The following is a 22,424-nucleotide window of genomic DNA, read 5'->3' as shown; positions in this document are numbered from 1 at the left end:
GTCCCGCCTCCTCCCCTGAGCGTGCCACGTTCCCGCTCCTACCCCCTCCCTCCCAGAGCTTGCTACAGCTTTTTGGCGATGGATAGCGCTGAGAGGGAGGGAGGGAGGAGCAGAGATGCAGTACGCTCAGGGGAGGAGGCGGAGAAGGAGGAGGAGGAGGTGAGGTGAGGGGGCAGAGCGGGGTGGGGAGCTTGGCTGCCGGTGGATGCAGAGCACCCACTAATTTTTCCCCGTGGGTGCTCCAGCCCCGGAGCACCCACGGAGTCGGCACCTATGATACTGCATATAGTTCTGGTGTCCGTGTTTTATAAAAGATGGTGAAAAATCAGAGAGGGTGCAGAAAAGAGCCATGAAAACGATTCAGGGGCTGGAGGAAATGTCTGTTTACCAGTGAGAGACTTAAAGAGCTCAATCCGGTTAGCTTGTCAAAAGGAAACCTCAGAGGTGACTTGAGTATAGTGTCTAAGAACCTTCCTGGGGAGAAAATATCAAATACTACAGGGCTCTTTAATCTAGTGAAGAAAGGGTTGACAAGAACTGATGGCTGGAAGCTGAAGACACGCAAATTCAAACTGGAAATAGGGCAGACATTTTTTAACAGGCAGGGTGATTAATCGTTGGAAAAAACGATCTAAGGAAGGGGTGGATTGTCTTCAGATCAAGAATGGATGCCTTTCTGGAAAATAAGCTTCAGCCAAACACAAGTTATTGGGCTCAATACAGGAATAATGGTGAGATGTAATGGTCTGTGTTATACAGGAGGTCAGACTAGATGATCTAATGGTCCCTTCTGGCCTTAAACACTATGAATCTATGAAAAGTATTATTGACTATAAGGGAGTTTTGCCTGAATAAGAATTGCAGGACTGGTTTCTCTGGGGACCAATCCTGCAAACAATTAGTACTGGACGTAGTGCACTGAAATCAATGGGTGTGCGCATAGTGGAAAGTGCTACTCCCAGTATTGTTTGCAGGATTGGCCCATATTTTGTAAACTGCTTTGGCATGTAATGAATGATACATGTAATGAATGAAAAATCGTCTACTCCTATTTTCTATTTGTATGCGCACACAGATTCAGGATATTAAAGGGATATTGTTAGGTAGTTTAGGTCAAAAAACGAGTTTTACAATAGATGGTTTTACATAATATTAGAAATATAAATGTTTTCATGGCTTCGGTTGAAATGAAAACTGTTTATCCGGATGGAAACTTTCTCAGGACGTGTTTGCAGCATTGTGCTAGTGCATGAGAACCAGAATATACAACACTCATTTGCTTCCCTTGTCCAAGCTGAGTGAAATGGGAGGAAGGGGAAAGGCTCAATCCTGCAAGGTGCTGAGCTCTCTGACCCTGATCAAGCAAAGCACTCAAGCACATGTGTAACTTTCAGCACATGAGGAATCTGATTGACTTCAGTGGGATCACTCACATGCGTAATGTTAAGTACGCATATCAGAGTTTGCAGATTCAGTGTCTAGGATATTTATATTCCACTGACAGCTCATGTGGTGCCATAATCCTGATATAATAATGTCTGCTTGAGAGAGAGAGCGAGGTCATTCCCCTTGCTTTAATTCTTTTTTTTTTACCCTTGCTTCTCTTTAGTGTTCTGTAAGATACCCTGATACTCTACACAAATAAATGGCTTTGGAGATATTAGTCTGAGAGGCCACTTTTCCCCTTCTGTGCTGTTCTGGTAGCTGAGATGCATTTATTATTGCAGCTGGTCAAAACCTTTCCAATTTTTGAAAAAACGGATGAAAATGTTGCTGCTTTTTGACCAGCTGGTCAAATTATTTCAAAATTGCAAGAGTTCAATGAAAAACATTCAGCAGTTTTTAGCCAGCTTTCTGTATTTATTATTAATGTGTATTGCCATATTGCCTAAATACCTCAATCAGGGATCGAGGCCCCATTGTGCTAGGAGCTGTAATGAAAAGAGAGTTCTTGTCCCCCACAACATTTCAGTCTAAGAGATTGATGGTGCAAAGCTGGAGTGCTGAGCCCTCTAGGCCTGATCCAGCAACGCACCTAAGCACATGTTTAACGTTAAACGCCTAAGTAGTCCCCATTGACTCCAGTAGGCCTAATGCGTGAAGTTAAACACATGTTTAATTTATTTGCCGGATGGAGGCTAGAGTGCCCACCACCTTGCAGGATCAAGCTAGAAGCAATTTCTTGCTACCTGACACAACTGAATGTCTGGGTGCTCAATGTGATGCTTTTTATCGAGCAAAGCAGGACAAGGAGGCGAGAGGCCATAGCTCTGGTTTGGCCGCACTTGGAATAGCAGATTGAGTTCTGGACACATTTATAGTGTTCTATAAAGAATAACCTAACTGCAGGCTGAAGGGCGGTCAGAGAAGAGAAACAAAACAGGTTAGAGGCATTGGCTGATAAGAAAAGACTGAGAGCTAAATATGTACAGCTTGGCTAAATATAGGGTGACAAGATGTCCCGATTTTATAGGGACAGTACCGATATTTGGGGTTTTTTCTTATATAGGCTCCTATTACCCCCCACCCCGTCCCGATTTTTCACACTTGTTATCCGGTCACCCTAGCTAAATAGCAGAGGCCATAGCAGTCCTCTCCAGTTATTCACGGGGAAACACCATGGATGAAAGCCTGACCCAGCTGAAATCAATGGGAGTTTTGCCAGTGACTTCAGTGGGGCCAGGATTTAATTTAAAGGAGCGGAGAGAGGAATTTGGCACAATAGAGGGATAATGGGATGAAATGGGACAGGCTGACTATGAGGGACAACATTGGGTTGCACTCTCCTACCGCAGTGATGGACAAGGTTGAAAAGTACCTACGTAGATAGCTCTGTTAGCTGGTGGAATAATTATCCAGAGGTGGAGGCAGAAGACCCATTGCTTGCCATAGTTAAACTTACACATCAGGAAACATCGATAAATGTACTGAAGAGAAGCATTCTGCCAGGCAGGGGGCTGGACTAGGTGCACTAATAATAACACTTTTGCAGTGCTTTTCATCTGTTGATCTCAAAAAGCTTTACAAAGGAGGTATCACCTCTTCTGAGATTCAGAGTCAACTGCACCCTGTTGGGTGCAACATGTAGTGTTCTCTGTTCCTGAGTCAGTCAATGTAACCTTCTTTCTTATTTGATCCCACGGCCTTGTGGTGCGTTGGGATGCAGAGGTAGGACCAGGCACAGAATTTATACCAGACTGAGAACAAACATTGCCTCCTGTGGGTGGTTTTATGCCTGGGGGCCAATACCTCAACTCAGTGACTTGCTTGCCACCCTCTTTTTGTTTTTGATGGGAAAACAACCCAGAGGGCTATAAATCATGGCATGGTTCTCCCTTCCCCTTCTAGGAGCTAGAAGCCTGGGCGTATGCATGCAAAGAGAGAGAGCGAGAGGGAGACAACAGAATTATTTTCTCCTTAATAAATTTGACACAGAGTCTGGGAGTGTGTTTATAAAGCCCCAACAGAAAGTAGAGGAGGGTTTGTATCTTTGTTTTTTTAAAGTGCAAAATCAGGGCTGGTTTATTGGGCCGCGGGGACTGATCGCTGTGTAGAAGGCCACCCATCTGGAAAGCAGCTGATCATTGCTGAAACTTTCTTCCCAGGCTCCGGCCCTTTTTTGACAGGGTGCTGGGGTTTTATGAGAGGCTGACGGCAGGCCTTTTACAGACCATAACTCCTTGTCTCAACAAACGTTGCTATAAATTAGCAGGAGAAAGGACCAGAGGGGATTGTCCCAAACTGGCTTGTGGTCCCAAGCCCAAAGTCAGCAATTTTAACAGAATAATCCACAGTTTCTCAAACCAGTTGTGCCTGGAAACAGCTTTTTTTTGGGAGCATGAGAGAGTGGGAGGGAGTGGAGAGAAATGCAAAAGGAGGGGATTATTTTTTGACGGTGAAAATGTAGACTCTGCAAGTCTCCCTGTGGAATTTGCAGGGTTTATGAAGAAAGGTAGCAAGCTCATGGTTCTTCCAGTTTTTTCCTTTACCACATTGCCAACATTTTGGATGGACTTGGAATCAAGCCCTGGATTTGAGCACCCACAACCCTTGGGAGTGTCCAAGCTCTGGATCTGCATTTTGCAAAATGTGTCTATATATTTATAACCCAAAAATCAAATGAACCAAAATCAATGAATGTTACAGTGTTCAAATCGAATCGGAAAGGGATGGCTTGAGTCTATCTAATTAGCTAATAACCAGGCTGATACCGGGTTATTGTATCTTGTATCTTAGAGGGGTTCAGCAGATAAGTGGGTGAAACGTGTCTGGGAGAAAAGAGGCCCTTCCTGATGAACTGTGTGACCAATACATTGGAGAATTTGGGTCTGACTCCGCTCTTGTTCACATAGGGGAAAATCAGGAGTAAATCTATTGAAGTCAATGGAATTACACTGGTGTAAGCATGAAGGCCTTTTGGTCCCAGGAAGCTGGACAGTAGGTAAAGCATTTTGATTGATTGTTTGTTTGTTTATAGATTTTCCTTTTGACACATACTGTTAAACAGAGCTGGATGAAAAACTGGGGAAACAGTTTTTGTGGATTTCCCTCTCTCCTTTTTGTTGTTGAAATGTTAACAAAAAATGTTGTTGGGATTTTTGATCTCTTTCAGCCAGCATTGTTTTTTAAGAATTGTGAGCTGAAATAGAGAGGAAGTATGGTCCAATGGTTAGAGCATGAGCCTAGGACTCAGGAGACCCGGTTCAATTTCCTGCTCTGACACAGATATCCTGTGTGAACTTGGGCAAACACTTGGTCTCTCCCTGCTCCAGTTCCCAGCCTGTCAAATAGGGATAACAGCACTGCACTACCGCACAGAGGTGTTGGGAGGGTAAATACATTAACCATTGTGAGATGCTCAGAAACTATAATATGGGGGCTGTAGAATTAGACCCACAGACTTTTAAGGCCAGAAGGGACCATCATGATCATCTCGTCTGGATTTTCTGCACATTACACGTCACAGAACCTCCCTCCTGCAATAAGCCTGTTACCGCTGACTGAGTTACTGAAGTCCTCAAATCTTGACTGAAAGATTTCACCATACAGAGACTCCACCATTTACTTTAGTTCAGACCCATGCCCCATGCTGCAGAGGAAGGTGAAAACCCCTCAGGGTCTCTGCCATTCTGGCCCTGGGGAAAATTCCTTCCTGATCACAAACCTGACCTAAAATAGGCAGAAGTAGAGCATAACAAAGTGGTCTGACTGTGGAGAGGGAGGCTAAAAGCGCTCCTCCGTCTCCTTCACATAATTGGAGTGCAGAGCCCTGGCTGCGTGCTAATTTGCATTAGGGATGTTTGTACTGGTCTCATTACACTCATGCAAATCCTCAGCATAGATGCTCTGCACTGATGCAAAGCCAGGCTTTTTCCAGGGCGACCTCCCCAATTTGAAAGTGGAGTAAATCATCCTGCTACAAGTCCCGCAGTGACGCCTCCCCATGACCTCTACACTGGGCCTTTGCTCTGATGGAGATACACCATTTCAAAAAACCCCTGAGGTAGACAAGCTCCCGGTCCTGAGACAAAGACAGCAGATGGAGGTGCTTATAGATTAGAAGTTGTAACGTCCTTCTAGATAGACCCAGGGTTCCCAAACTACTCTGCTGCATATTAAAGGGATGTTGGCGTAGTTGGCAGGCCACAAATTTTGTGTTTGTTAAAAAAATTTCCCCAAGGTAAATACCTCAGAACACGCCTTTTTACTGGGGGGCGGGCAACAATATACAACCAATAGCCCAGCACTGATCAAACCGGTGTGGGTGTGTCCGCATGATGAATGGTTAAAAACTTAGGGAAGACAGATGTTTAAGTTTCAAACTTCTGAGGGATTATTGTAGCTGGTGGAGGGGTACGAAAGGATTTTAAAATACCCTTTAAACTGGTCTTTAATAGTAAATGGACCTTCCGTAACTGCAAATAGTTTTTTTTTGTTAGCTTTGGTTAAGAGCAGGCCTACATTTTATTGAAATAATATAGATGTGGCCCTGCAAAGGGAGTCAATATTGTTGTTCTGTCTTGTAGGCCAGAGTTGCAGCCCTACTAAATACCCAAGCAGTGTTTTGAAGCGAGCAGGGTGAGTAATTTTCAGTGAAAACGGTTTTTGTCAAAGTTTGCTTGTTTTGCGACCCCTAAAAATGCTCGTGAAACAGAAACAATTGTGTTCGTTTTTTGTGTTCACTTTTCTCAGAGGAAGGATGGATGTAAAATATTGTGTTTGGGGTCACTGTGAAAATTGGCTATAGTAAATTTTGGTGGTCAGCTTTCACATTTCCTAAGAGGCTGGTTGACTGTGACTCGTCACAATCTCATGGTATTGATTCTGCTTTCCTGGTTGGCTGAGGCTACTTCATGTGGTCAGGAGGGTTAACAGAGCCATTTTGACTTCTTCTCTTGGAGGGAGTGGCTGCATTTTAGGTGTGGTCCCCGAGCCAGCTGGATAAACTACCAGCGGCAGCCTCAGGAAGTGGCTCTTTGCTGGAGAATGGGAGAGGGCTTAGCACCCTTTCCACCTGTACACCGGCTTCGGGTCTACTTGGAAACTCCCCACGAGGACACCAGAGGAGAGAGAAAACCAGCCTCCAAAGATGCCAGAAGAGGTCACTGATCCTTCCCTGCAAGAAGACAACACCAGGTAGGGCAGGGAGGAGGGGTGGGGGGAGATTCATGGGGGTGAGCAAAGGGCAGCATGGCCTGGTGGGATCCTGCACAGCTCCGATAAACACTTGAACCCTGAACCTTTGAGACTTCCCAGTCATTAGATCTAGTCCTTGGCTGTACTGAGATGGGTTTAGAATGTGCTTTTCCCACTTAAGCTGTCTACTGCACGGTGAGCTGGGTTTGTTGCTTGGACACGCCAATGGGCTGTGCGTGTTTTTATTCTGTTCCCCTTGGAGCCGTCGTGTATAAATCAGGCAGGCTCTGGGCACTGCATGGGATCCTGGTGGGAAACGCGCCGGCTTCTCTGTTGCCCCAGCTATAACAATAGCCATTATATCCTTAACCCAAACTTGCTCTGGGGGGCCTACATTCCAGTGTAATAACAACACATAGCCCTTACCAAGGTTTAAAGCCAGCACTCTGCTTTGGTTGGCATGTGCAGGAGGCGGGACAGAGCTCCCTGGTTCATCTGGGGATGGTACCAGAGTGATTATATCCCTGGCTCCTTCTGTCCTCCCCTGATCTCCCGTGCGTCTCTGGATGTCTGTTCTTCATGTATTATAAACGCGGGGGACTCGGTGTGTTGCGCCGTAGCTCTCATGCGCTCCCCTCCACAAGCTGCAGTCAGCAGAGCGGTTGGGCATAGTAACTTGGCGCAAACACAGAGTGTATGGAAATTTGCAGTATTTTGGACGAGAAGTCAATTGCTCAGGTTACGCGTGGGAATGTTTTGGGCTCTCAGACTACCACAGAAAATGGCAGGTGAAAAACTTAGCACAAAATTCCAGAAAAAAAAAATCTTCCCCCAGCTTCCCCCAGCCTTCACGTTTACAGGAGCTGCCAACCCCCCCGGGAGTAGAAGTTGCCTACTGCTCTCTGCCTTGCGAGGCTGAAAGGTAAAGTGAAAAGGAAGGGAGCTGTTTGAGATCCCAAATCATACTGTATGGAAACATTAAAAAAAGTATTTAAAAACAAAATAGTTGAGAGAATCATTTCTGCTGCTCCTTACAATACGTGCCAAGACTCTGCTTTTCTCTGACAAACATTAATCACACCTCTAATATGACTGGGCCTGATCCATCCCTTATTAAAAGCAAAGGAAAGATTGCCTATTGAAAACTGCCACTCAGTTGGACTGGGCTCGTTGAAATCAGTGATGATCCTCCCACATAGCACAACTTGCAGGATCAGGGCTGTAGACTGTAAACTCCTTGGGGCAGGGACTGTTTATGTGCAGTGTAGAGCATTGAATGCATCTGTCAGCACTTCACAAATAATGAATAAGACCAGTGTAAGGCAAAATCTCTCCACTCAGCCTTGGGTGTTTCTGATCTCAAGTGCTGAAAGAAACACAGAGAGCCCTGAGCTCTCAGGACTTGGCAGGTGAGTAGAAGGAAAAATCATTTCACTTCCCCTTTAAATTCAGGCATAATTTGCATTTGTTGGGCAGGGTGAAGTATTTGAGCTCTTGATTTTCCTTTATTATTTTTAGGAAACCTTCTTGGGATGTGTGGTGTGAAAACACTTTTGATATGTGCTAAGGATTTGTTTGAATTTCTCCTTTCATCTGTTTTCGACTGCAAACCAGACTAATTGCAATGAGATTCTCTATGGCAAAAGTAATAATAATAATAATGATAAATATTACAGGAGAAAAATAATACTATGGGAAGTAAGAGTTTGGAAGTTCGCTCTCTGTACACTAGCTGTAAAAGCAGGCACTGAACAGGTTTTACAATGATATATTATGGGAGGTAGAGAAGCTCAGAAATCATCATGGTAACAGGATTTAACTGATACTATCAAATTTCTGAAGCTCTCAAATTTGACCTGTTTTTTGGGCCTGATTTTCATTGACATAAAGGCTCCTTTAAACCACTCAGGTATTACATAGACCCCTACTTCATGGCTCCCTTTATCTTCCAGAGTGGTGCAAAGTGGTTTTAGGGTTTGGAGAGCTCCTGTAATTCTTTGTGTGTGATTTTAAAAACAATTCAAACAAATCCCCCTTTTTAAAGAAAAATTACAGAGTGCTGCACTACTGGAAGTACTTCCCGGTCATCCCAAACACAATCAGGTGCAAAGAACACTGTGCAGAGAATTAATGAACAGCCCTAAAATGACCAATCGATGTCTGTACTCATTAAAGGAAAACCTGTAGTTAAGAAAAAGATTTAGTTTTCAAATGTTCAAGAGCTGATAAGTCTTTGGGGTAGAAGGAAGCTATACCAGTTTAGTACCAGATCCAGCAAAGCACTTCTGCATGTTCTTAACTTTAAGCAAGGGAGCAGTCCTCGGAAGTCCAGGGGCCTATCGAAAGCTTAAAGTTTAACGTGTGTGTAAGGTTTTGCAGGGAAAAGGTTTTTAGGAAAAAAATCCCTTGGTGGGATTTTTACTCCGTATGCCCAATAAGGGTTTTCTTCCTTCTTCGTCAGCCTTGCTCCTCCTCTCCCTCTCTGTCATTTTTAGGATGGGGTTGGTGGTGCCATGTTTCCACGTTCACAGGCTTGTCACGAGTTAGGCCATGTCTATCGTACAGTGCTGCAGCTGTATCAGTACAGCTGTGACATTGCTGAACATCTGATGAAGATGTTCTATGTTGATGGGAGAGAGCTCTCCTGTTGGCATAAAAAACCCACCTCCGCAAGCGGCAGAAGCTATGTTGGTGGGAGAAGCTCATAGCGCTGACTGGCTTATGCCAGTGTAATTTACGTCACTCAGAGAAGTGGAATAGTCACACTCCTGAGCAACATAAGTTTTGTCGGCATAGGCTGTTGTGTAGACATAGCCGTATTCTTTTATTTAAACTAGTCAGCCTGTTATCTTACACCTGGGACTTTGATTCAAGTGCTTGATCAACCAGAACATGAAAGAAACATATTGTTTCTCTCCGGACGATTGTACCAACAACAACAAAAAAGGGACTTGGGTTAAAAAAAATCAATTTTGATTAGATCCAAGAGTTTCTTTATCCGTGTCTACAGAGATAAAGATGAAGGAAGTAAAAGACGAGCCCGTTTAGGAACATGTTATTTTGCTATGATCTACCCCATGATTAATGAGTTGGAAAATGCTTGTAACATAGAGATAAGCTATCATAATGCACAGCTTGTGTAGTATACGCATGTGTGAAACGTAGGCATGGAATGTAAACACCACATTGTGTATGTTTGTATCAATGACATGAAACAGGCATTGATCCTGGTTCTGCTGCTCACAGAGCTCCTGCTTCGCACTGAAGTCTAAAATTCCCATTTATTTCGGTGGGAGCAGAGTAAGCCCAGAGTTTTGTTTTTTGCTTATTTTTCCAGAGAGACCCAGTCAACCTACAGTATTTGGGCTTTCTTTGTTATGAGATCTAGCTGAGCTGTTTCTATGGCATCTATCACAGAGTATCTAAGAGCTGTACAACAACTGAAAATAGCATTGACCATGCCCCAAATGGCAGTATTTGAACTGTCTCCCTTGTTCCCAGTGTAAATATGTGAGTATTCTTGGTTTTGTTTCCTCTTCTTCTTAGCAGTTGCCTGTGGATGTAGGTTCTTCAGCATTTTGTGCTCATCTGCGACAGACACACTGTTCTCAAACATGTGTTGACATCAGTGGTGTAGCTGTTGAGCGAAGCAGCAAGGAAATTGAAATGGCGTGTTAATTTCAAAGTCCTTTGTCAGCATGCAGGAAGGGGACAAAGTTTGCCGAATGAAAAGTGACAGAATTAGCAGGGACAGATCTCATTGTTTAGAACTTCCAAGATTCCAAATAAGAAAGAAACAAGCAGGTTTTCAAAAGTATAAGAAGCCCTTAAATAGTGTCTCTTGAATACAGATGTCTGTCCTGTATTTTCTATTGTCTGAGAACGGGGCCAGTGCAACCATTTAGGCGACCGCGGGCGCTGGGATTTGGGGGGTGCCATTTTCTTCGGCAGCGACCGTGGCGGCTGGCTCTTCGGCTGCCCCGGTCGCCGCCGGCATTTAGGTGGAGGGATCTGGGGCAGAGGAGTGCGGAGAGGGCCACCTGCAGCAAAGAAGGGGGGGCAGCACACAGGGGAACTCCCCGCCCCAGCTCACCCCTGCCCTGCCTCCTCCCCGAGCACGCCGTGGCTGCTTCACTTCTCCCGCCTTCCAGACTTGCAGCGCCTAAGCCGATTGGCGCCGCAAGCCTGGGAGGCGGGAGAAGTGAAGGAGCTCACCCCTGCTCCGCCTCCTCCCCGAGCACGCCGCAAGGGAGGCACCCCAGGGCAGAGGGGGGTAGCTGCCGTGGGGGGGGAGGCACCTCAGAGGGGGGCGGAGCGCAAGGTGGAAGTTTCGCCTAGGGCGCAAAACATCCTTGCACCGGCCCTGTCTGAGAAATGTAACGTTACAACTGCTCTCCTTCGACCAAATTAAGAATCCAGCGGCCCGTTCTTTCCCGTATGTGATGTTATTGCATTTTTTATCCTTTTCACGTTGCCTCTTACCGGTCTGTCCTTTTCAAACCCTCAAGTTACAAGAACAACCCCTGCTCCACACACTGCAGAGAGATGGGCCTGAACTTCAGCCGCTGTATCCAGATGTGAACGCTCCCAGTGCTCAGGGTGCTTTGGATCTGTGGTTTTGGTTTGGACCTGCCTCTGGCTTTATCAGAACTACAAAACTCCCTACTGTAAAATTCCATTCCAACTTTCACAGAAAATAAAAGTTCTACAGATGGGCCTACAAAAGCATCATAGTGAGCTGAACCCTCAACATTATGGCTACCTCGGTGTTTTTATGTTCGGACTCCAACCCTCTTCCTAAAGACCTCTGTCAGGTCCTGTGTCCTAATAGCCAGGTGAGCTCCTCCTGCTGGAAGTTGCACTCTTCCTTTAATGTAAGTACTAATCAGTGAATGATAGGAAATAATCCTGCATTGGCAGGGAGCTGGACTAGATGATCTAACAGGTCCTTTCTGTCTCTCGTTGCTCTGAAGCTGTGATACTGCTAGATCGGAATGTATGGAAAGAGCCCAGAACCAGTTACGGGAGAATAAAATTGCTTTGTTTGTTCTGGAGATACGCTGAAGTACGAAACATTTACAAAGTCACCAGTGATATATGTACTGTAAAACAAAGTCATTTAGTGGCATGATACATGTGACTACATTCAAAATCCTTTCTGACCTGTTTCCTTTTCCACTCTCATTGTTGACCTTGGCTGCTTGTTTAGCTCAGTGGATTAGGATAAATTTAGGAATGGGTTGTTTGGTTCTCATCCTTTCCTCAGAAAAGAGCTGACTAATTGACAGCCGTTTGCACAGCACTCTGAAGACAGCAGATAGTATCTTCTTGGACATGTGTAAATCAGAGGGATTCCAGAGATGCATTAGTGCCACATGAGGTGCAGGTGCACCAAACCTTCCGGGTTCTTCCACTGAGCACCAGGGCCTCCCTGTTCTGAAAGAGAGGTGATCAAGAAGAAATGTAATTACACTGTGCACACATAGCTGTAGAAAGGATATTCAGTTCAAGTGAACTTCCAGCATCCACTGTTCATGGCTTTTTGCCTTGATTCTCAGGAAGAAACTGTGTATGTCAAACTCATTAGCCTGAAAATATGGCAAGTGACCCAAAGACATGCAGGCTTTGCCTTCACAAAATTATTGTAAATATAGTTGTTGAGTACAGGTTCAATCAAAGCTAGTTGATCCATACTTAGTTTATCTGTAGCTCTGGATATATCTGTCTGCAAGATTTAAGTGGGTGATAGCTGCATGTGTGGTAGTGATAGATACTCAAGAGAAAAGGTTCATTAGGATACAGTTGGTGGGAGTCATGACTTGGCAAGGACTATGGGATTGGGTCCATGGTTTCCAAGGATCCCATGCTCCCCTCTGCATCTGAGCCTGCAGGTGTGTTACATTATTTCCTCCTCCTATGTCCTAGATACACTAGCCCATAAAGTACTCAACATCTTCCAGAGGTTAAACTCATGCGAGCAGCAAGTGCATCTTTATAATGGCAACCTGGCAAACTGCAGCACATGCCAATGAAAAGCTAATTGCTAAGGATCTCTGGCAGGCTAGGAAGTGAGCTTCAGAAACACGTCATTGCATCGTAAGCTGTTTGACATCAGGCATTCAAAGAAAAGCAGGAAAGTCATCCACTGCCCCAGTGGCCTGAATAAATATCTCAGGAGTTGGACAATGGCTGGCCCACTCTGACTTAGGTTAAGTGACTTGCAAGGTGTCACTTCCCCTTTTTCGACTCGGACAGGTGTCCCAGCTTTCAGATGCTGAAAATGCTCGAGGGCCCTCTGCCTAAGACAGGTGGGATCATGAGAACCTCCACTGTGAGAAGTGTTAGCGCTCAGGTGGTGGGCCGGAAAAGGTTAGAGAAAATAGCCTGAGACCTGCTGCAGGCTGGGATTTCAGTTACTGCACTAGTACAAAACCTGTGTGGAGAAACAGAATAGTTTGTACTGGTACAATTTGCCTGGGTTTCAAGAAGGGCAAAGTGCCCTGGCGCAGATTGCACTGCTTTGGGGTAAATCGTGTTTGCACTAATGCAGGCTCCCTTGGTGTCTGAGATCCCCGTGGCCACAAGGCCTGGATTCTAAAAGGAGCCTCCATGTAGGATGGCAGGCTGTGACTCCTTCTGTCGGAAATGCAAGGGAGAAGCCAGACCGACTTCACACTCTCCTTGTTTATCTTAATGGCTGTCTGGTAGGTGAAGTGCAATTACAGAGGGCACTTCTATCTGCAGGGCTTTCCTAGGGGCTGAAAGAACATCAGTCTTCAGCAGCAGAGCCTGAATCCTTCCCATCCTGCTGGCAGATTGATAAGGAGGGAATTTCTTCCTCTGCAGCTAAGTGCTACCCTGATTTACTACAGCTCCTCCTTAAGCACTTCCGGAGGTCAAAGGGCTGCAGACATTAGTCCATAATGGCAGACCTGAGGTCATTTATAACCAATATGAATAGGTGTAATGCCTTGCTGCGAAGCCATAAGTAAATAAACCTGCCCCCCTCCCCCGACTCACTTTGTAAAAACCTCTAAATGTGATGCAGAGCCGAGCAGAAGATGGAAGAATAACTGATGGTTCCCATTGAAAGAAATATATTACCCAATAGCTTGTGAGACAAGTGTGTTTATCTATTATTCTTATTGTATAGAACCGTGTAATTCAAGGCCTGAATTCCCTGGAGTGTGATGAGTGTGGAGACTGAGTGTTGCAATGCAATAGTACCCAGATGGATTTCCTTGGTTCTCATTGTTAAGGATTTGCTAGTATTTATAATAGAAGATTAGAATTTTCCTAGCTACATATTTTGGTTTTAATCCACATTCTTAAAAGGGCAGATTTACAAAAGCAGCATGTTGTAATGGCACTAATGTGGTGTCACAGTAGTTGTGATCGAGCTTTTTGTGTTGGCCCTGGTCACTTTCAGAAACAGTAAATTATACCAGCTGGTAGTGATTGCGGTGAGAACAGGCCCACCAGTGCTCGGACAGGCAAAACTCCCCCTGGAGTTAAATGAAGGATTGCGAGACTGAGCCCCATCAGCAGTGAAGCAAAGTGGTATGTCATACACTACCATGTGAATGTATGCAGGGGCTAACCCTGGTCCCACTGAAATCAACAGCAGAACTCCCAAGCAAAAGAGATCGCTGCTAGCCTCAGCGGCTGCACAGCAGCATTGAAATGTGGCACAAAGACCCCAAATGAGGGCTGGACAAACTAAAGCAGACTTTGTAGAAATCACACTAGACTCTTCAAGAGTGTCAGAGAGAATGACAGCCATTATTATGAGTGATTATTGGTATTATCTCTGTTGTTCGATCCACTCAGGGATGGATTTAAGGGCAGGTGACTGCCTGGGGTGCTGGACGTTGGGGTGGGGGGTGCTGTAAGGTGTTTAACAAATGGCGGGGTGGGGGTGAGGGTCGCTGAATACACTCCTTGCCGGGGGCACCATTTGGTCTAGGGCCGGCCCTGGTACCCCCTATGAAGTTCAAAAGGCATTCAGGGATTTGCCAAAAAAAAAACTCAACACTTCAGCATGTGTGTTTGTGTGTGTCGGAGCCAGCTCTTGTTGAGTCAATGGTACAGCTCCCATTGAGAGTCCCCACACAATTTCATCAAAAGTGTGTGCTCAACTCATTTAGAGTTGATGTTGCATCATTGCAGCTCTTGATGGAATGACCTGGTGGTTGTTTCTCACTCAGTCCTGGTTGAGGGCAGACGTGAGGGAGAGAGAAGTGTGTCATATAGAGGGAGTGTCTGAGTGTCTGTCCGTTGTTGTGTCAATCTCTCTCTCATCTTCAACAGAGGCAGAAACTGAACTCCCAACCTCAAAGGGACCCAGAAAAATAAGAGAAAAATGTCCCCTGGAATAAGTGGGAGGCAACAAGTTTTGATCCAGGTAAATAAGAGGTTGAGTCGCAATCCCAGTCGGAAAGACTGAAGTTGATGCAAAAAGTGGTTGTCAGAAATGTTAGTATAATAGTGACAGCTGGAGGCCTCAACCCAGATCAGGCTCATTTGTGCTAGATGCTGTATGCACAGTAACCTGGTCCCTGCCCTGAAGAGCTTGCAGGCTAAATACCCAAGGTAGTGGAAGTGGAAACAGTCAGAGGAAAGGGCAGTGATTTGTTCAAGGGCACACACCAGGTGGGAACTGAGACCAGAACGCAGCTCTTTGGAGTCCTAGGCCAACACCTGATCCACTGGGCCACACAGAATCTGGTCAAGAGCAAATGCTTGAACCATCTGTTTCACAGCTGTAGACTTTGCAGAGCGTAGATTCAAATTCTGCAGTGACCACTTTTCTCCAGCTCCTCTATGGGAAAAACAAGGCAGGACAGTGGAAATACAGAATCTACTGGAACGTTTTGGGCTGGTGTTAAAAGATCCTCTCCACTCTCAGTGACTCTGCTCATGCAGCACAGACTTCCCCCAAAGCCCAGCATGGCCACAGCATTCCAAACTGTAACTGCAGCAGGAGGAGAGTAGACCCAGGATCTGTAGTACCTTTAAGGGCACCTGTCACTTTAAATGTATCTGCAGGGCTAGAGAAAGCCTTTCCATGCTCCATCCCCGGCAGACAGGGGCGGCTCTAGGTATTTTGCCGCCTCAAGCACGGCAGGCAGGCGGCCTTCGGCAGCTTGCCTGCGGGAGGTCCCCGGTCCTGCAGACTTGGCGGCAGCCTGCAGGAGATCCGCCAAAGCCGCGGGACTAGCGGACCCTCCGCAGACATGCCGCCGAAGGCAACCTGCCTGCCGCCCTCGTGGCGACCGGCAGAGCGCCCCCCGTGGCTTGCTGCCCCAGGCACGCGCTTGGCGTGCTGGTGCCTGGAGCCGCCCCTGCCGGCAGACCTCTGGGTGGCATTACCCAAAGACGGAGAGAACAGCCTGGGAACCATTAATCATCTCATCTGTTTTTTCTTTGTATTTATTCTTCTTTTTAAAACACTTTTAAAAAATTAATTTAGTGCCGGAGAAAGTGACAGATTAATAGCCCGGGAGACCTCCGTCCTCTGTTTATCCACTGAACAGAGAGGTGTAGTGCAAAATTCTCCACGCTGCTTGTTAATGTGCCCCAACCCTGACCTAGAGGGACCACCTGTAGGGCTGAGTAGCTATTCAGTCACAACAGCCCATCATGCCTCTTTTGAGACTTACCAGTTAGTGTCACTCACCACTTTGGTTTCATGGCCTGGCCACAAGGATCTGGATGAAGATCCACCAGTTCATTTCGCATGGGCCATTCAGCAGCCATGGTAATAACTTGTCTCTCAGGAACTACTGAGAGGGTATAGATTTGAACCAACAGCAAAGCTTGAAAGTTCTGTATAGCCCAATCCTACTCCACCTCCCTCTATTTATTTTAATGAATGTTTTGAGTCCCAATTCACTTCTCGCTATTTTTCCCTCCAAAGGTGAAAAATGTCTAGTCTAGTGAGATCAGGATGCAGGAGGCCATAATATCTATGGGAGGTTATTTTTATCTGAATAGGCACAGTGTAGACATATGAGCCAACGTCTTCATGCTTGGATACCTACAGCTAGGCAATTAAATCTGCATAAATGTGGCCTAATTTTCAAGGATGCTGAGCACTGGCAGCTCCCATTGGCTTCTGTGGTATTAGTGGATGCTCAGAGCCTCTGAAAATCAGGACGCTTTTATTTACGGGCCTTAAACATGAATTGAGGAGTCTAAATTTAAGCATCCAGGTTTGCAAAGCTTGATCTCTAGTAGAGAAATTAAACTTCTGTCCTCCAAAAGGTCCTGTAAGTTTTTGTTCTTTTATCCCCCCGTTACATTTCTGATCCCACATTTTAAAGGGCTTGTGTTTTGCCTTCACACTGGACAAATTGTTTGAATTAACCCTACATGTTCTAGGTCTCTAACCCTGCAACGGGACAGAAGTTTTAAAGAGGGTTATAGTGCTGCACTGGGTTTGGTTTCTTTGGCGGGGCGGGGGAGTACTCACAACCCCCCATCCCCTTTTTACTGAATATTTTGCGTAAGGTTGCCAGAAGCAAAGTAACGAGACCTAATTTCAATTAGTAATGCCACCGCTGATTCTCTCTGCTCACTCAGGACGTGACTTTCCAAGACCTGTATTTGGTTTTTGAACTACCTCATCTCTCAGACCCAGGGGGCGGGGGCTGGGACAACTCTGTGGGAGGCCGTGGTGTTGAATCCATTTGGATGGTATGCCCAAGGGGCCTTCCATCATCACTGGCTTCGCATGGAGTGAAGGCTTCTCCATTCATTGCACCTGGTGGCACTGAGGAATTTTACCAGGCATGAGTTACTCAGAAACCCCCAGCTTCTCTTTCTGCTCTGTTCGAGACATTGTAGGGTATGATTTTCCCGCTCCCCTTTGCTCAAGGAGGCCCTCAGGGCCAGAAATTCAAGTACGTCCATAATTATGTCTGAAAGGCAAAGAACTTGAGAGAAACGTCACATCTGCATCCAACATACCCTTAATTACTCGCAATGGACACTTCGGCTTCAAAGGCCACCCAGTTATTGCGTGTGTTTACTATAAACACAGCAGCTGTTATGGGTTATGGGGGTGGCCATTTAGCTGGATGTTGATGAAGTCAAACCCTGACATCCGTACCTGAGACCAGATCACTCACTCCGTGGGAAAATCTGCTCACAGGGTTGAGCAGAAAACTCAGTGTAGGAACCTCATGGAGTTCTCCCCGGATCCCTTCTAGAGGAGAAGAGGATGGGAGTTGCCCCTCCATCCCCAGAGGTTGCAAATTCCCTAAGCTGCACATGAATCCTGAGGGATCTGTAGGACGCCTGGACTATGCACACAGAGGGCTGGGAGCCATTGAGAAGGGCCCCTCCTGCTGTCACTAGGCAAGCAGTGCTATAAATAACACACTGATAGTAAGAACATGAGAGCCAAAGGGCACAGCAAGAAAACTAAGCAAACTGGCTTTCTAGGCTAAATCCTGTCCCCCTTCAGGGTGGAGGGCGCGGATGGCTCCGAAGGGCAAGAAATGCGAAACCTGCACAAGAGAGGTTGAGCCCCTGTATGCAGGTGAACACAAGGCTGTGGGGGAATCCTGCACATCAGGACTGGTGCATTCTGGGGAGAAAGCGATTGGAGGGAGTAGAGTCAGTAGATTCAATTTCTCAGCTATATGGTTCCACTGTGCAGGGAGGGGGTGAGGGGCAGCAGCCATGGGAGTTACTGCAGAGCTGGGCCTGCAGATTCAGTAGCCATGGAGCAGCTCCTCAGCTGCTTCCATTCCTTCTCCCAGAGGTGCCACAGCCCTCCTCAGTGTGCTGTCTATTTAGCGTGGTGGGTCCAGGATTCGGGGCTCAGCCAGAGTCCCCAGGGAGCAAATTCCTTCCTTCCCCCACCCCCACATACACACAGGTAGAAAGTACTAAGCTGTGCTCCTAAGGGGGTGGGTAGGTTGTAGGCTCTCCTAAATGTAAAACTGTGGGTGAAATCCCGGCCTCATGGATCCAGTGGGAAGTCTGCCATTGACTTGAGTGGAGCCAGGGCTTCCCTCCTTGGAGTTTTCCAGAGCAGTTCAGTCTGCAGTAGGGACACACATCTCGGAATGGGGCTGTGATAAACCGAACGAGCCACTGGGGAGCGACAGAGAGAGATTATCTGGGGAACCAAGAGGAAAGTAGGGGAAGACCTTTTAACTGCATTAAATGTCTGGCAGGCAGGGGAGCCTTTGCATAAACCACATTTTCCTGTGACGGCAGGCAACAAGGCTTAACGTAGAGCAGGACACTGTGGGGCCCAGCCCCATCCTTGTGGAAATAGCCCGAGTCACATGATTCGTCCCGTTGACGACCCAAGGTACGGGGTTGCAGGATCGGGCCCAAATCATTGAGCTGCTTTGCTGTTTTCTCTGATGCCTTTTTGTCCTTAATTAGCAAAATAACCCATCTTGCTAACAGCGGCAGAATCAACGTGTCATATAGCGAATGGGCCCCAGTGTGTCGCCGAGTGGAAGAGGAAGGATGGCCCAGGTTATCGCGTGGGAGGTAGGAGACCTGCCGTTGATTCCCTGCCGCCACGAGCTTCCTATGTCACCTCGGGGAAGTTGCTTCGTCTCTGTGCCCCCAGTGTAGGGCTAATAGTGCTAGCCCACCCCACCGGGATGGTACGAGGATAAATACATTAAACATGGTGAGAGGTTTAGGTACTACAGTCATGGGGGCTATAGAAGTACCACAGCTAGATCAAAGGCACCACAGTGCAGGCCTCTCTCAGCCCTGTGGTGACAGATGCCCTTTACGTTGAAGCAGCAGCCTTGGTTCAGCTTAGCCCTCTCCACAACATTTCCCTTTTGTCCCAGCAGAGTTAGCATGCAAGGCTGTGTGGGATCCTCTGATCCCAAAGCCGTCTGCCTGGGCAGTGTTTGGAGTGGCGCTCTGAATGACAGCGTGCGGGTGGCGCCTCTTATACCTGAATTGTAAGAGCCAAGTTGCATTTTCTTAGAGAAGGGGAACGAGCTGGTGCTTATCTCTGCCACTGGGAATTACGGATTGCTTTGTAAGTTGGTGTGCCTGCAGTCCAAGAAAAACTCCAATGTGCTGTCATAGTGATTTGAAGCAGAAGGGGAGGGCTGGGTGCAAAACTCACGATAGAGAAAAGAGGTGAGTGGAAAAATGTATAGCCATGAGACAGGGAGGCTAAGGAGAGCTGTGGGGATGAGAGAATTCAGGACACGCCGACTTTTGCAATGGCTTTGGCAAGTACTGTACAAAATGCAGAATTGGTATGTGGCAGTGGCAGAGTGTAATTTATGAACTGGCTTTAGCTACAGGATTGGAGGGACAGAATGCGCAACAATTCACAATTATTCAGCCCAAATAGGTGATGGGTGATTTCCAAGTTTTTCCTCCCTTTAGTGGAAACTCTTCATGCTGGCAACATTTATTTGAAATAACATCACTCTGTGTGTGTGTGTGTGTGTGTGTGTGTGTGTGTGTGTATTAATTTACCGTAGTGGTGTGTAATCTTTCTGATTTCGTTCTTGATTCATCCTAGAGGAAAAAAGAGAGAGAAAAAAAGTGCCAATCCAAGGGGTGGAATGGGATGGGTGTGTGAAGCTGGGGAAGGGTTGAGAAGAAAAGAGAAGGCAAAGGAGATTTTGGTGTTTGTAGCTCCATTGAATGAGAAGAGATGCCATGCCACCTATTGGACCAACGGAACCATTGCAAAGCATTAGTTTTCAGGCCAAGCAGAAGATCCTTCTTCAGGAGAACAGAAGTCACATAAGAAGTCATCGCTGCTGCAGAGTTTTGGCCTCCAAAGGATTGGTATCCCGAAACATTGCAGCCCAAACACCTCCAATGAAGTGTGTTCCTTTGAAGTAGGTAGGGGACACATCTACAGAAGTAATCTGGATTGAGATGCACTTGCAAACTGACTTTATGTGCCGTGACTTTGATTTTTTCAATACCTCAAGGACCAGGAAGCTGGATTCAGCAAGGAAGCCCCCTCCTCTCACTAGAAGGAGGACCAAACAGGCCAGCGTTTACACAAGTCATCCCACATCAGAGTGGCACCCTTAAAGAGGGAGAAACAACAACAAAACCTGATGCATATTTATAGTATTATGTCCTGAAAGAAAAAAAGAGACCAGGCACTCCCTTACCTCAGAGGTAAAGAAATTCCCAATATCTATTACTTATGAAGTTACCCTTCCCAAAATTTACAGTCCATTAAAATGAGCATTCCAGTGATGAACAGAGAGACTCACCAAAGCATCACACAGTTAGAAATAGTCATTGAGAAGCCTGACAGCCAAACATCTAGAGTACTAGTCTTTTGCTCAATTGTTTTTCTCAGAGACCTATTAATAATTCTAGACACGCTAAGTGACATTGTGTCGACACAAGATGTATTAATTCCATAGCATGTAAATGTTCATGTACTGCCAATATCTGAGAGTGTAGGTGTAATGTGTATTGATATAGAAGTCTTGTACATACAGAACACTGGATCAGTTCTTCTGATCAGTAGGGTACGTCTACACTTCAAGCTAGTAGCTTCAAGCTACACTTCAAGCTATCAGAGACACTAGGTACGTACTCAGGACAGATAGCCCTCCTGCCGCTTGCTACACTATGGCGACACTTCTATTTTTAGTCTGCTAGCTCAATCAGAGATAGTGCAGGTATGTCTCCTCGAGCTAGAAACTACACCTTCCAGCTTGAAGTGTAGACATACCCTATGTTACACATTAGAACCAATGACAATTATTCTGAAAAGTCATAGAGACCTGGACATGGTTCTGGAGGGGAGAAAGGAGCAAGTGTTGTAATGATCTTCAAAGAAGATAAAATACAAAAAAGTGTCTATGTAATGATTAAGGGGCTGGAGGGACTGATTTATAGGGGGAAAATATTTCAAAACCTCTGCTTGGCAAAAACGAAAATCTAAAGAAACAAATCATTAGGCTGTACATATATCCGGGGCATGCAAATACCAAGGAGGAAGAGGAATTATTTAGGGTGATTCTGTGGGCTATGATGAGGAATAAGGAGATGAAATTAAGACAAGGAAAATGTAGGCGGAAGAGAGGGAGAATCTCAGAACACTGAGATATGACAGACAGTGGAATTGTTTCCCAAAGAAAGTGACATTTATTCTAAAAGTAATTGGGAGGATGCTGGCAAATTTGTGAGAGGGCAGGAACTGTCCTTGGCAGTAGGAGGCAGTCGATGCCTAACTAGTTCTTTTCTTATTCCAGCTTCTACAGAAACCACAAGAAAGATCAGATCAGACAAGTTAAATGCTGCTGCTCCCTCATCATCTAACCCATCTCATGCGGGGCCAATAGTCTTGCTGCCTTGTCAAGTTGCAATGGACCAGCTGGAGCAGGTGTCAGCAGCAATGTATCCATGCAGATTTCCTTGAGCAAGCGGGAGAGCCTCTTTAATCACACTGAACCTTCTCCTGTCAGCAAACTGGCCAGATGAGGTTTCCTCCTCTGGAGACCTCCGATCTGCTTCTGTGTGTCCAAAGGATTCTGGAAGCCACGTTATTGACTTGTTCTTATTGGCTTTAAATTATTTTATAGGCCTTCACAAAAACACGAACTGCATTACAAGAAAGAACTCCAAACTTGCCATAAACTTAGACCTCACTCAGGATCTTAGTCTTTGACATGTCTGAAGATGTTTGGTGATATTAACTCAGTTTCTAAGCATTTAGCAACAGCCTGCTGTACTGAGGCATTTTCTGTTGATTTTTTAAAAAATATGTGAAACATCTGGTTCTGTTGACCTCGTCTCAGCTATTGACA

At 46.0% G+C, this 22,424-nt stretch overlaps 1 long non-coding RNA gene across 4 annotated transcripts in view; it reads left to right on the top strand.

Moving 5' to 3' along the window:
- The window catches only part of LOC120385926, an 89,893-nt gene that overhangs the window by 12,653 nt on the left and 54,816 nt on the right, over window positions 1–22,424 (top strand). For all 4 annotated transcript variants that reach the window (XR_005589422.1, XR_005589421.1, XR_005589419.1 and 1 more), the window contains exons 3-5: window positions 4,353–4,441; window positions 6,027–6,078; window positions 6,402–6,636. This is a non-coding gene — a long non-coding RNA (uncharacterized LOC120385926). The remainder of the gene's footprint in view (window positions 1–4,352; window positions 4,442–6,026; window positions 6,079–6,401; window positions 6,637–22,424) is intronic.

This window comes from Mauremys reevesii, linkage group 18 (assembly GCF_016161935.1).
Source record: "Mauremys reevesii isolate NIE-2019 linkage group 18, ASM1616193v1, whole genome shotgun sequence".
NCBI classification, from domain to species: Eukaryota; Metazoa; Chordata; order Testudines; family Geoemydidae; genus Mauremys; species Mauremys reevesii.
This window is presented reverse-complemented; position numbering and strand designations above follow the sequence as displayed.